At 31.5% G+C, this 11,072-nt stretch overlaps 8 non-coding genes across 8 annotated transcripts; all 8 read left to right on the forward strand.

The window, feature by feature from the left end:
- The first annotated feature begins 141 nt into the window (after positions 1-141).
- Positions 142-213, forward strand: TRNAG-UCC (transfer RNA glycine (anticodon UCC)). The gene has a single exon. It is a non-coding gene; the product is annotated as a tRNA-Gly (tRNA).
- Positions 214-523: 310 nt separating this feature from the next.
- Positions 524-595, forward strand: TRNAG-UCC (transfer RNA glycine (anticodon UCC)). Its single transcript has one exon. It is a non-coding gene; the product is annotated as a tRNA-Gly (tRNA).
- Positions 596-1,164: 569 nt separating this feature from the next.
- On the forward strand, positions 1,165-1,236 carry TRNAG-UCC (transfer RNA glycine (anticodon UCC)). Its single transcript has one exon. It is a non-coding gene; the product is annotated as a tRNA-Gly (tRNA).
- Positions 1,237-1,546: 310 nt separating this feature from the next.
- TRNAG-UCC (transfer RNA glycine (anticodon UCC)) lies at positions 1,547-1,618 on the forward strand. Its single transcript has one exon. It is a non-coding gene; the product is annotated as a tRNA-Gly (tRNA).
- A 569-nt stretch (positions 1,619-2,187) lies between these two features.
- On the forward strand, positions 2,188-2,259 carry TRNAG-UCC (transfer RNA glycine (anticodon UCC)). Its single transcript has one exon. It is a non-coding gene; the product is annotated as a tRNA-Gly (tRNA).
- Positions 2,260-2,511: 252 nt separating this feature from the next.
- TRNAG-UCC (transfer RNA glycine (anticodon UCC)) lies at positions 2,512-2,583 on the forward strand. Its single transcript has one exon. It is a non-coding gene; the product is annotated as a tRNA-Gly (tRNA).
- Positions 2,584-3,534: 951 nt separating this feature from the next.
- On the forward strand, positions 3,535-3,606 carry TRNAG-UCC (transfer RNA glycine (anticodon UCC)). The gene has a single exon. It is a non-coding gene; the product is annotated as a tRNA-Gly (tRNA).
- A 569-nt stretch (positions 3,607-4,175) lies between these two features.
- Positions 4,176-4,247, forward strand: TRNAG-UCC (transfer RNA glycine (anticodon UCC)). Its single transcript has one exon. It is a non-coding gene; the product is annotated as a tRNA-Gly (tRNA).
- The last annotated feature ends 6,825 nt before the right edge of the window (positions 4,248-11,072 follow it).

Here is an 11,072-nt window from a genome sequence, read left to right on the forward strand (position 1 = left end):
TAGGTTGATAATGCGTGAGATTGTAAACCACGAACAACTGAGATATCTTATGAAATAATGGGTATAAGAGGCTGTTTACAAACTTTCCAGCAGTAGTTGAGATGCAAGTTGATAAAAGAAATTTTTAACAGCTGCCAGTAAGCGTTGGTGGTATAACGGTTAGCATAGCTGCCTTCCAAGCAGTTGACCCGGGTTCGACTCCCGGCCAACGCAAGTGTTTTGCTTTTGTTAGACTCGATATTGTCTCACTTTGACAGATTTTTAGCAAGCGAAAAATATTTCGCGCTTATGGATTCGAAAAAAGGATAATTTAGAATAGTGAGAAGGAAATAAATTGAGAAAGGCGACTTTCATATGGGGTATAAAATTCTTTTTCAATTCGGTTCGGTTGAAAAGGATTTCCGATTTGTATGAAAATCAGAATGTATGAAGAAAACTTTAAGTATTCTCGTCTTCGTTATACAGCGCTTTATGGGGATATCGATCTTTGCTTTTTATAAAGTAAATTTTCTTCTTCATTCAAGCGTTGGTGGTATAACGGTTAGCATAGCTGCCTTCCAAGCAGTTGACCCGGGTTCGACTCCCGGCCAACGCATGTCACTTTTTTCTTAACCATCAGTTTTATTATCTTAAAGGTTGATATCTTGAAGAAGGATGATTAATGAAAAGTCATACATTTTTTCTTAATTTTAAAAAGAACAATTCAAATAGTATTTTGGTAACCTATTGAAAAATAAATATTTCCTTCCAAGGGATTTTCGTGCCCTCTTACGTCCGCATACATTTTTTTAAGCTTTTATTATCGTCTTTTTTCGACTGCGAAATAACTTTTAGAATCGCCAATGAAAATATACGAATTTAACCGTAGATCGAATAAAAGTTCAATACTGTCAATTAATAATTTTGAACTACAAAACAGAAGGGGGGAAAACAACAACAAACTCGCGTTCAAGAAAAAGGAGAATAAAGGAATCGCAGTTGCATTACAGGGAAATGGAAACTACGAAAAGCGTTCAAGGAGAGTAGGTTGATAATGCGTGAGATTGTAAACCACGAACAACTGAGATATCTTATGAAATAATGGGTATAAGAGGCTGTTTACAAACTTTCCAGCAGTAGTTGAGATGCAAGTTGATAAAAGAAATTTTTAACAGCTGCCAGTAAGCGTTGGTGGTATAACGGTTAGCATAGCTGCCTTCCAAGCAGTTGACCCGGGTTCGACTCCCGGCCAACGCAAGTGTTTTGCTTTTGTTAGACTCGATATTGTCTCACTTTGGCAGATTTTTAGCAAGCGAAAAATATTTCGCGCTTATCGATTCGAAAAAAGGATAATTTAGAATAGTGAGAAGGAAATAAATTGAGAAAGGCGACTTTCATATGGGGTATAAAATTCTTTTTCAATTCGGTTCGGTTGAAAAGGATTTCCGATTTGTATGAAAATCAGAATGTATGAAGAAAACTTTAAGTATTCTCGTCTTCGTTATACAGCGCTTTATGGGGATATCGATCTTTGCTTTTTATAAAGTAAATTTTCTTCTTCATTCAAGCGTTGGTGGTATAACGGTTAGCATAGCTGCCTTCCAAGCAGTTGACCCGGGTTCGACTCCCGGCCAACGCATGTCACTTTTTTCTTAACCATCAGTTTTATTATCTTAAAGGTTGATATCTTGAAGAAGGATGATTAATGAAAAGTCATACATTTTTTCTTAATTTTAAAAAGAACAATTCAAATAGTATTTTGGTAACCTATTGAAAAATAAATATTTCCTTCCAAGGGATTTTCGTGCCCTCTTACGTCCGCATACATTTTTTTAAGCTTTTATTATCGTCTTTTTTCGACTGCGAAATAACTTTTAGAATCGCCAATGAAAATATACGAATTTAACCGTAGATCGAATAAAAGTTCAATACTGTCAATTAATAATTTTGAACTACAAAACAGAAGGGGGGAAAACAACAACAAACTCGCGTTCAAGAAGAAGGAGAATAAAGGAATCGCAGTTGCATTACAGGGAAATGGAAACTACGAAAAGCGTTCAAGGAGAGTAGGTTGATAATGCGTGAGATTGTAAACCACGAACAATTGAGATATCTTATGAAATAATGGGTATAAGAGGCTGTTTACAAACTTTCCAGCAGTAGTTGAGATGCAAGTTGATAAAAGAAATTTTTAACAGCTGCCAGTAAGCGTTGGTGGTATAACGGTTAGCATAGCTGCCTTCCAAGCAGTTGACCCGGGTTCGACTCCCGGCCAACGCAAGTGTTTTGCTTTTGTTAGACTCGATATTGTCTCACTTTGGCAGATTTTTAGCAAGCGAAAAATATTTCGCGCTTATGGATTCGAAAAAAGAATAATTTAGAATAGTGAGAAGGAAATAAATTGAGGAAGGCGACTTTCATATGGGGTATAAAATTCTTTTTCAATTCGGTTCGGTTGAAAAGGATTTCCGATTTGTATGAAAATCAGAATGTATGAAGAAAACTTTAAGTATTCTCGTCTTCGTTATTCAAGCGTTGGTGGTATAACGGTTAGCATAGCTGCCTTCCAAGCAGTTGACCCGGGTTCGACTCCCGGCCAACGCATGTCACTTTTTTCTTAACCATCAGTTTTATTATCTTAAAGGTTGATATCTTGAAGAAGGATGATTAATGAAAAGTCATACATTTTTTCTTAATTTTAAAAAGAACAATTCAAATAGTATTTTGGTAACCTATTGAAAAATAAATATTTCCTTCCAAGGGATTTTCGTGCCCTCTTACGTCCGCATACATTTTTTTAAGCTTTTATTATCGTCTTTTTTCGACTGCGAAATAACTTTTAGAATCGCCAATGAAAATATACGAATTTAACCGTAGATCGAATAAAAGTTCAATACTGTCAATTAATAATTTTGAACTACAAAACAGAAGGGGGGAAAACAACAACAAACTCGCGTTCAAGAAGAAGGAGAATAAAGGAATCGCAGTTGCATTACAGGGAAATGGAAACTACGAAAAGCGTTCAAGGAGAGTAGGTTGATAATGCGTGAGATTGTAAACCACGAACAATTGAGATATCTTATGAAATAATGGGTATAAGAGGCTGTTTACAAACTTTCCAGCAGTAGTTGAGATGCAAGTTGATAAAAGAAATTTTTAACAGCTGCCAGTAAGCGTTGGTGGTATAACGGTTAGCATAGCTGCCTTCCAAGCAGTTGACCCTTGTTCGACTCCCGGCCAACGCAAGTGTTTTGCTTTTGTTAGACTCGATATTGTCTCACTTTGGCAGATTTTTAGCAAGCGAAAAATATTTCGCGCTTATGGATTCGAAAAAAGAATAATTTAGAATAGTGAGAAGGAAATAAATTGAGGAAGGCGACTTTCATATGGGGTATAAAATTCTTTTTCAATTCGGTTCGGTTGAAAAGGATTTCCGATTTGTATGAAAATCAGAATGTATGAAGAAAACTTTAAGTATTCTCGTCTTCGTTATACAGCGCTTTATGGGGATATCGATCTTTGCTTTTTATAAAGTAAATTTTCTTCTTCATTCAAGCGTTGGTGGTATAACGGTTAGCATAGCTGCCTTCCAAGCAGTTGACCCGGGTTCGACTCCCGGGCAACGCATGTCACTTTTTTCTTAACCATCAGTTTTATTATCTTAAAGGTTGATATCTTGAAGGAGGATGATTAATGAAAAGTCATACATTTTTTCTTAATTTTAAAAAGAACAATTCAAATAGTATTTTGGTAACCTATTGAAAAATAAATATTTCCTTCCAAGGGATTTTCGTGCCCTCTTACGTCCGCATACATTTTTTTAAGCTTTTATTATCGTCTTTTTTCGACTGCGAAATAACTTTTAGAATCGCCAATGAAAATATACGAATTTAACCGTAGATCGAATAAAAGTTCAATACTGTCAATTAATAATTTTGAACTACAAAACAGAAGGGGGGAAAACAACAACAAACTCGCGTTCAAGAAGAAGGAGAATAAAGGAATCGCAGTTGCATTACAGGGAAATGGAAACTATGAAAAGCGTTCAAGGAGAGTAGGTTGATAATGCGTGAGATTGTAAACCACGAACAATTGAGATATCTTATGAAATAATGGGTATAAGGGGCTGTTTACAAACTTTCCAGCAGTAGTTGAGATGCAAGTTGATAAAAGAAATTTTTAACAGCTGCCAGTAAGCGTTGGTGGTATAACGGTTAGCATAGCTGCCTTCCAAGCAGTTGACCCGGGTTCGACTCCCGGCCAACGCATGTCACTTTTTTCTTAACCATCAGTTTTATTATCTTAAAGGTTGATATCTTGAAGAAGGATGATTAATGAAAAGTCATACATTTTTTCTTAATTTTAAAAAGAACAATTCAAATAGTATTTTGGTAACCTATTGAAAAATAAATATTTCCTTCCAAGGGATTTTCGTGCCCTCTTACGTCCGCATACATTTTTTTAAGCTTTTATTATCGTCTTTTTTCGACTGCGAAATAACTTTTAGAATCGCCGATGAAAATATACGAATTTACATAATTGAGGTGTATAATGAGTTTTTTCGTTCTGACGTCAACATAATTAAGGTAATTGGTTCATAAATAAAACGAAAATGTATACATTTTTAACATACAAGCCACCATCAGTAGTTACGCCATTTTAGTAAATTCCGTCAAATTAAAAAATGATCCCCCAATCGCAGATGAAAATTCTAAAAAAATATATGTTTTAGTCGATTTTCATCAAGATCTTTTCTATAAAACATTTTCATGAAAATCTGTGATGTGATGAAAACGCCCATTGATCAATTTCATTTCAAAAGAGCCGTAGTAAAATGGATTTTCAATTTTCCACAAGCATTATTGAGTCGCCTTGCACACACACTGTTCCGAAATCACTGCCTTTAAAGGACATTTTTAAAACGTCGAAAATAAAGTAAAAAATATACACATTTGAGGCCTTAAATAGTTATTTAAAGGAAAAAGAAGACAAAAAAAGGTTTTTCTTTTTACTGAATCACTAGTGAAGAAGGCGTGTTGAGACACACCGCAACCAGTTTGATTGCATACAGAAACTTAACGGCGTTTCTAACATTCGCCTTTCAACTCCCTTTCTTCTGGCAAACAAACAGCGATGCGACCGAATCAATTAGCGGTTTTATTTCTACCCTGTTAAATATAAATCTGCACGAATTGTTTCTTTAGAACGCAACATAGTTACGGAACACGCTAGACAAATGTGCAAGTCCAAATTATAACAAAGAAATTAAAATAGAATTTTATTATAACAAAAGGAAAATAAAATGTGAATGAAAAGAATGACACTTTTAATGATGCTTGTACTGTTTCTAGTTCTTTTTTTCATTTTTGCCTTTTTTGATACAAACGTGTTTTTTCTTACCTATAGTGTGCTTATGGACACTTTTGTTAAAGCTGTGCAAAGAAATCGTGTCATCCTCTCACAGATTGTCAATTTATTCCGAATTTTCCGTTACTACAGTGTTTGTAAAGCTGTTGCATTCTTTATTTATGTTTGCTATTCTTTTATGTAAAAATAGAACATTGGTGAACTCTTTGTTCCTGACATAATTCGTGTTCAAAAAAATGAGCGTTGCCTAAAAAATGCTCTTTAAAAAGAATAGATTGTTGACTGTGTAAAACTAAGTGCAGGTGGGGCTGGGGGGTCAAAATTCACTGTATAACTTTTGAGTTACTATTTCCGACTAAGCTTGAAAAAACGCGCCATACAATATAATGCGTTCTTTCAATTTAACTTTCTGCGAAAGAATTCGGAAGACTTCGCAAACTTGCAATGATGCTATCCAAAATATAAAAAACGGCGCTATTTTATACAAATATAGCCAAATAAGGGATAATATTCATAACATGACAAGCCTTAATTTGATAATCATTTTGTTAAATTTGTTTTAGGCCCACGAACTGTTAGACTTTATAAATGACATAAAACTCTTATGAATGGCGAAATGACGCGTAAATTTAAACACAAATCACAAAAATAAGACTTCTTAGAGCAGGAGTGGCGAACCTTTATACACCAATGTGCCATTTTTTCCAAAAAATTGTTTAATGAGGTCATAGACGTGCCGTCAAATGATTTTACCTTCGTGATTATTGGGAAAATAATAATACTAAATACTATCAACTCAAAACTCTTTATTTACTATGGGAAAAAAATATACATTTTGCTATGTGTCAGTTATCAGCGTAATTCAACTTAAAGTAGCATCAGTGTGACTTCTGTTGTTGCAGATTAGATGACAAATAACTTCTATTAGGGTTATAAGATGTTAGTTTAAGCAGGACTGTTTTTTTTTTGTTAGTTATTTATTGTTCGCTTGTTTTTTATGGTTATTAATTGCTTTTTTAGCATTAATTGTTAAATTTTTTCATTAATAATTGTTTATTATTTTGCGTGTTTTTTGTGATTTTTAATTTAATTGTTACATATGCTTCATAGTGTAATAGCATTTGAGTAATAACAATTCATAGTGTGATAACAAATGTGATCGGTGGCGTGCCCAAAATATTGTGTCGGGTGCCATAAATGGCAAGCGTGCCATTGGTTCGCCATCCCTGTCCTAGAGTATTAAGCCTGTTCACACATCGCCTCGTAAGCATAACATAAGCGGAGGGATACAGCGGAACTTTTCTAAACTTCTTCTGGTTTTAGAAAGCTTGTTATTGTTTACATTCAGTCAACCATCCATCGGCACAAAACATGCCTTTTTAATATTGCGCCATGAATCCAAAATTTTTACACCTGTCATTCTTACAATATAAAAATTAGCTTGAGTTAAAAAATAAAAAAGGACACTACGAATAAGCAATATTCACTACAATTACTTATTTTGAAATACTGGGGTTAGTGGGTTGGGTTCGATCCTCGCGGTCGACAAAACAATTAGCGTAAATCTGCAGTGGAAGTCCTCTCGTTGCCCTCAGCCCTAAAAATTTAGTTAGGTGCTTGGCCATGATTGGGTAGTGTGTGATATTTTCTTGATATTTAAAATGTCCTGATTTTCTTTGATCTGTGGTCACTCTATTGTTTACACAAATAAACGAGAAAAGAAAGAAACGTCTAGCAATTTTGTAGAATATATCTATATATAGCCAGTAAATTAGCCGAATATCAAATCATTTTTGTTTCTTCACTTCTGCCAAGTCGTGAGATTAGGCGCCTGTTTTTGATCGCTTGAAAAATGCCCACTCTTATTCTGAATTTGTATATTTTTGATGCGAATTAAGTTTTTAATCTTGTAAAACATTATTGATGTTATCCTTAAAATATTTGAAAAAACTGAATAGTCTATAGCTTATTTAAAAACTGTGGCTAAGTCAATAAAAAAATTCCATTTTTTAAATTTCTCTGATTTTAAAATACAATTAAAAAATCAAATATCAGGCTTCTAAATTTGTTTACTATTTTACTCATTTCAGAGCTCACGGTATACCCGCAATCCGGTATATAAACACACAGACTCTTTATTTGATTAGATGTACAGATTATTTGTTGGCCTTCTCTAGTGACGACTTTCGTTATTAGATTAAGCAAAACACACTTTAGTAGTTCATCCCATCAAAATAAAGACTATGTTCAGTATCTTCTGGCATAATGTCGCTGTCTTTAAAATAATTAAAACTCATGATAGGCAACTCATAATATTTAAAATTTACCACGATCAAGCTACTTTCTCGTGTATTTATATCTTCAAGGAGCCGTAAGAAATCTACAATAAAAATGTACAGTATAGGTGCAGCTGTAATTGCCACCAAATTAACTCTAAAATGTGTTGTACTTACATAAGAGTATGTTCAATACCTATTAAAACTGCACCCATTGCCGTGATACCTATAACAAAAACTAAGCATCATTGGCGTAAATAATAGCATGGCGACTTTTAACAGCATCCCGTAAAGAATAAGTACCCTTTCTCCATTAATTTTGCTTAATACATAGCTTATTTTTTACTTCAATTAGTAACTATTACCAAAATTAATTATCACTGTTGTTAATAATAATATTGGCTTTTTCCCTCAACAAATTAGTACAATTTCTCCTATAATTTTGCTTTTCAATTCAATTTTTTTTTTTATAATTTCAATTACCGTTGATTTTAAATTATTTAGTTTTATAGTTACAAGTTTTAAAAACGTAACTATAAACGAAATAAACACGTGGTTTCAGATAAACCTTAAAAATATTAATCTGGTGACATATAGCTTGTCTATAGAAAAAACTCCCCTCGTCAAAAAGTCTAAGGCCGTCTGTTGCTATGGAAACAAGAAATAGCGCATTTCAAAGAGGTGAGTTTCTTTCCCCCCTGATTCCCTTTTTCTCACCGACTCGAGTCAAGAACTGTCTTAAATAATGACTCAACTCGGAACAGTTAAACCTTGTAACCATAGTCCCTGCCACAATTCTGGAGGAATGGCTAGGGGAGTTCTTTATATAGACAAACTAAAATCAGTTCATACCATCACTATCATGTTGATCATTCAGGTAACCAGGAATAACGATTAAAAAATAATTAAGTATTACAGAATGTGCAATAAACAACTTTTTTAGAGCTATAAGCTAACAAATATCACTGACGTTATAAATTTGATAAAACTTATTTTAAAACAATGGCTCCCACTAAACCAATGAGAAAATTTAAATCAAACAACAATATTCATTCAACTTTCATCTTTTCTATGTTTATTAAAGCTAGATTTTCTTTACCATATACATTTTATATACACAATCATAAGAATGCCAGACTTTGTGAAACATATAAAAAATATTCATTACCTGAGGAAATTAAACATTTAATAGACAGTAAGCTTGGCACAAATCATGATTTTTTTTAAAAAAGAATTAATCAAATAAAAAGTCTGGTTTATTTGCTTTAAATCGGATTTTCTTTTCATTTGAATTAGTTTTTTTTTTAATTCTTTTACATTTACCAACCAAAACATCTGATGTGATGTATTATTATTACTTGATATTATTAAAAAAATAATATCTTTACGAAAACTGTTAACATTTTTTACTGTAATAATTAATTATTAAAAATTATTCATTGGATAAATAAGATCATTTTCAAGCTTCACTTGCTATTGAATGAAGACTATTTCTAAATTGGATATTTAATAAGGATTAAAGTAGTTGAGATTAAAAAACCTAACTAAAAAATATATTTTTTGTTACTCTGGTGGGTATAATTATTAATGATTTTAACTTAATAAAAAAATTTAATTACAAACAAATAGAACAAAACAAATACTGCAAAACAAATATAAACAAAATAATTATAACAAATTTAATGGAAAATTATAATTTAAAAGTTTCATTGACTCCCTTATTGTTGTTTAGTCTCCTTTTTTCATATTTAGTTTATTTAGAAATATAATAATTTTATAAATATCCCTTCTATTTCTTCTAAAAAATCTTTATTATAAAGTAAACACTTTCTTTTTTTTAAAAAAAAAACTTCACTTAAAAAATTTATTTTTCAATCAAATTGTATAAAAAATATTTTATACTAAAATTAATAATTTAAGAAATCAGTTCATTTAAATCAATGCTTTATTTAATGAAATAATTAAAGGGATATGCATGTAAATATAATTTTCATATATATATATATATATATATTTCTTTGCAAAAAACCTTCAATATCACTGAAATCAGACTTTATAAATACTACACTCTAAAGACTTTATTTATTAACTATATTGTACAAAAAATATTTTATACTTAGCAATTTTTTATTAAAAAATCAGCTAGTCAAAATTGATGGCTTTTGAAAAAATCACAATTGATTAAAAATAAATTAATTATTATTTGTTTTTTAAAAAATCCAGAGATTTAAATCACAATTTTAATCATGATTTAAATCAAGTGATAATTTTGATAGAAAGCGCCAAAAAAAAGCTAGCACCCTGAGTAACTTTAGATCTCATGATCAGATTTTCAGCAACTAGGAATCTATCTTAATGATCTCAGAATCTAACCTTAACCAAAACCTAACCTTAATCAGAGCCTTAAATATGTTAAATAATTACAGCAAAGGATATTTTAAGCTACGAAATCAAACACACAAAAAAAAAAATACTTTCTTTAAATAAACATATTTTTTTTCAATAGATTCGGAAACAAAATATGGGGAAGACAGCAATTTGGAAAATAGGGTCCAAATAGTTACGGAATGTGAGTGGACAAAAGTCTAGGTCTTTTAAAGTAAGTTTCACAATCTATTTCTGCATAGCTCACCATATCTCTTCAAAAACTTTAAACACAATTGTAAAACTTGATTAACTAAAAAACTTAAAAAAACCTGATTTAAAACTTAAATTGTAAATATCTATAATTGTAAATATCTTAAAATTGCTAATATCTATAATTGTAAATATCTTAAAATTTTTAATATCTATAATTTTTCTACAATTTACTAATGGACAAAAAAAATTTGAACTGCAAGGAACACAAGTTTTTTAAATCGATTTAATGTATGTAATTCAAAAATACAAAATAGAAAATTTGAAGGGAATCAGTCAAATAGTTCTTAAGAAATTAAAATTTAAAAATATAACTTCAATGAGATGGCGAAATAAGCAAAAAGATACATTAAATTAAGGGATCTGACCTTTTGACAGCTTTCCTGTCTTTTTTATTGAAACCTTACTTTCCAGAGGCTACTCTCCCTGAAATATTGAGGGTTCAGAATCCAAATCCAACAACAAAAAAATTTATTTCTGTGTCTAATTGCATCACTTAAAATATCGTCTGCGTTGATCAACTAGCTTATTAAGAAAAAGCCCTCAAACAATAAAAATTGTGTCTTAGTACATGGAAATCCAATCAGCAGATCACAAGTTATTCAACTATTCACTTTTGTATTGGACATTAGACATGTCAAAGCATATTGAAATAGATATGAAGCTTTGTACTATTTTTACACTACAGTTATTTGTACTATTTTTATGCACACTATTAGCATAATGTATCCTAGGTACAGTTTAAGGCATTGCTTCCAAAAAAAAAGGAGAGAGGAGAAAAAAATTTTTATCATACTGAAATTTTTTTGTTTA

This window comes from Parasteatoda tepidariorum, chromosome 9, assembly GCF_982258835.1.
Source record: "Parasteatoda tepidariorum strain Cologne lab strain chromosome 9, Ptep-v5.0, whole genome shotgun sequence".
Classification (NCBI taxonomy): Eukaryota; Metazoa; Arthropoda; class Arachnida; order Araneae; family Theridiidae; genus Parasteatoda; species Parasteatoda tepidariorum.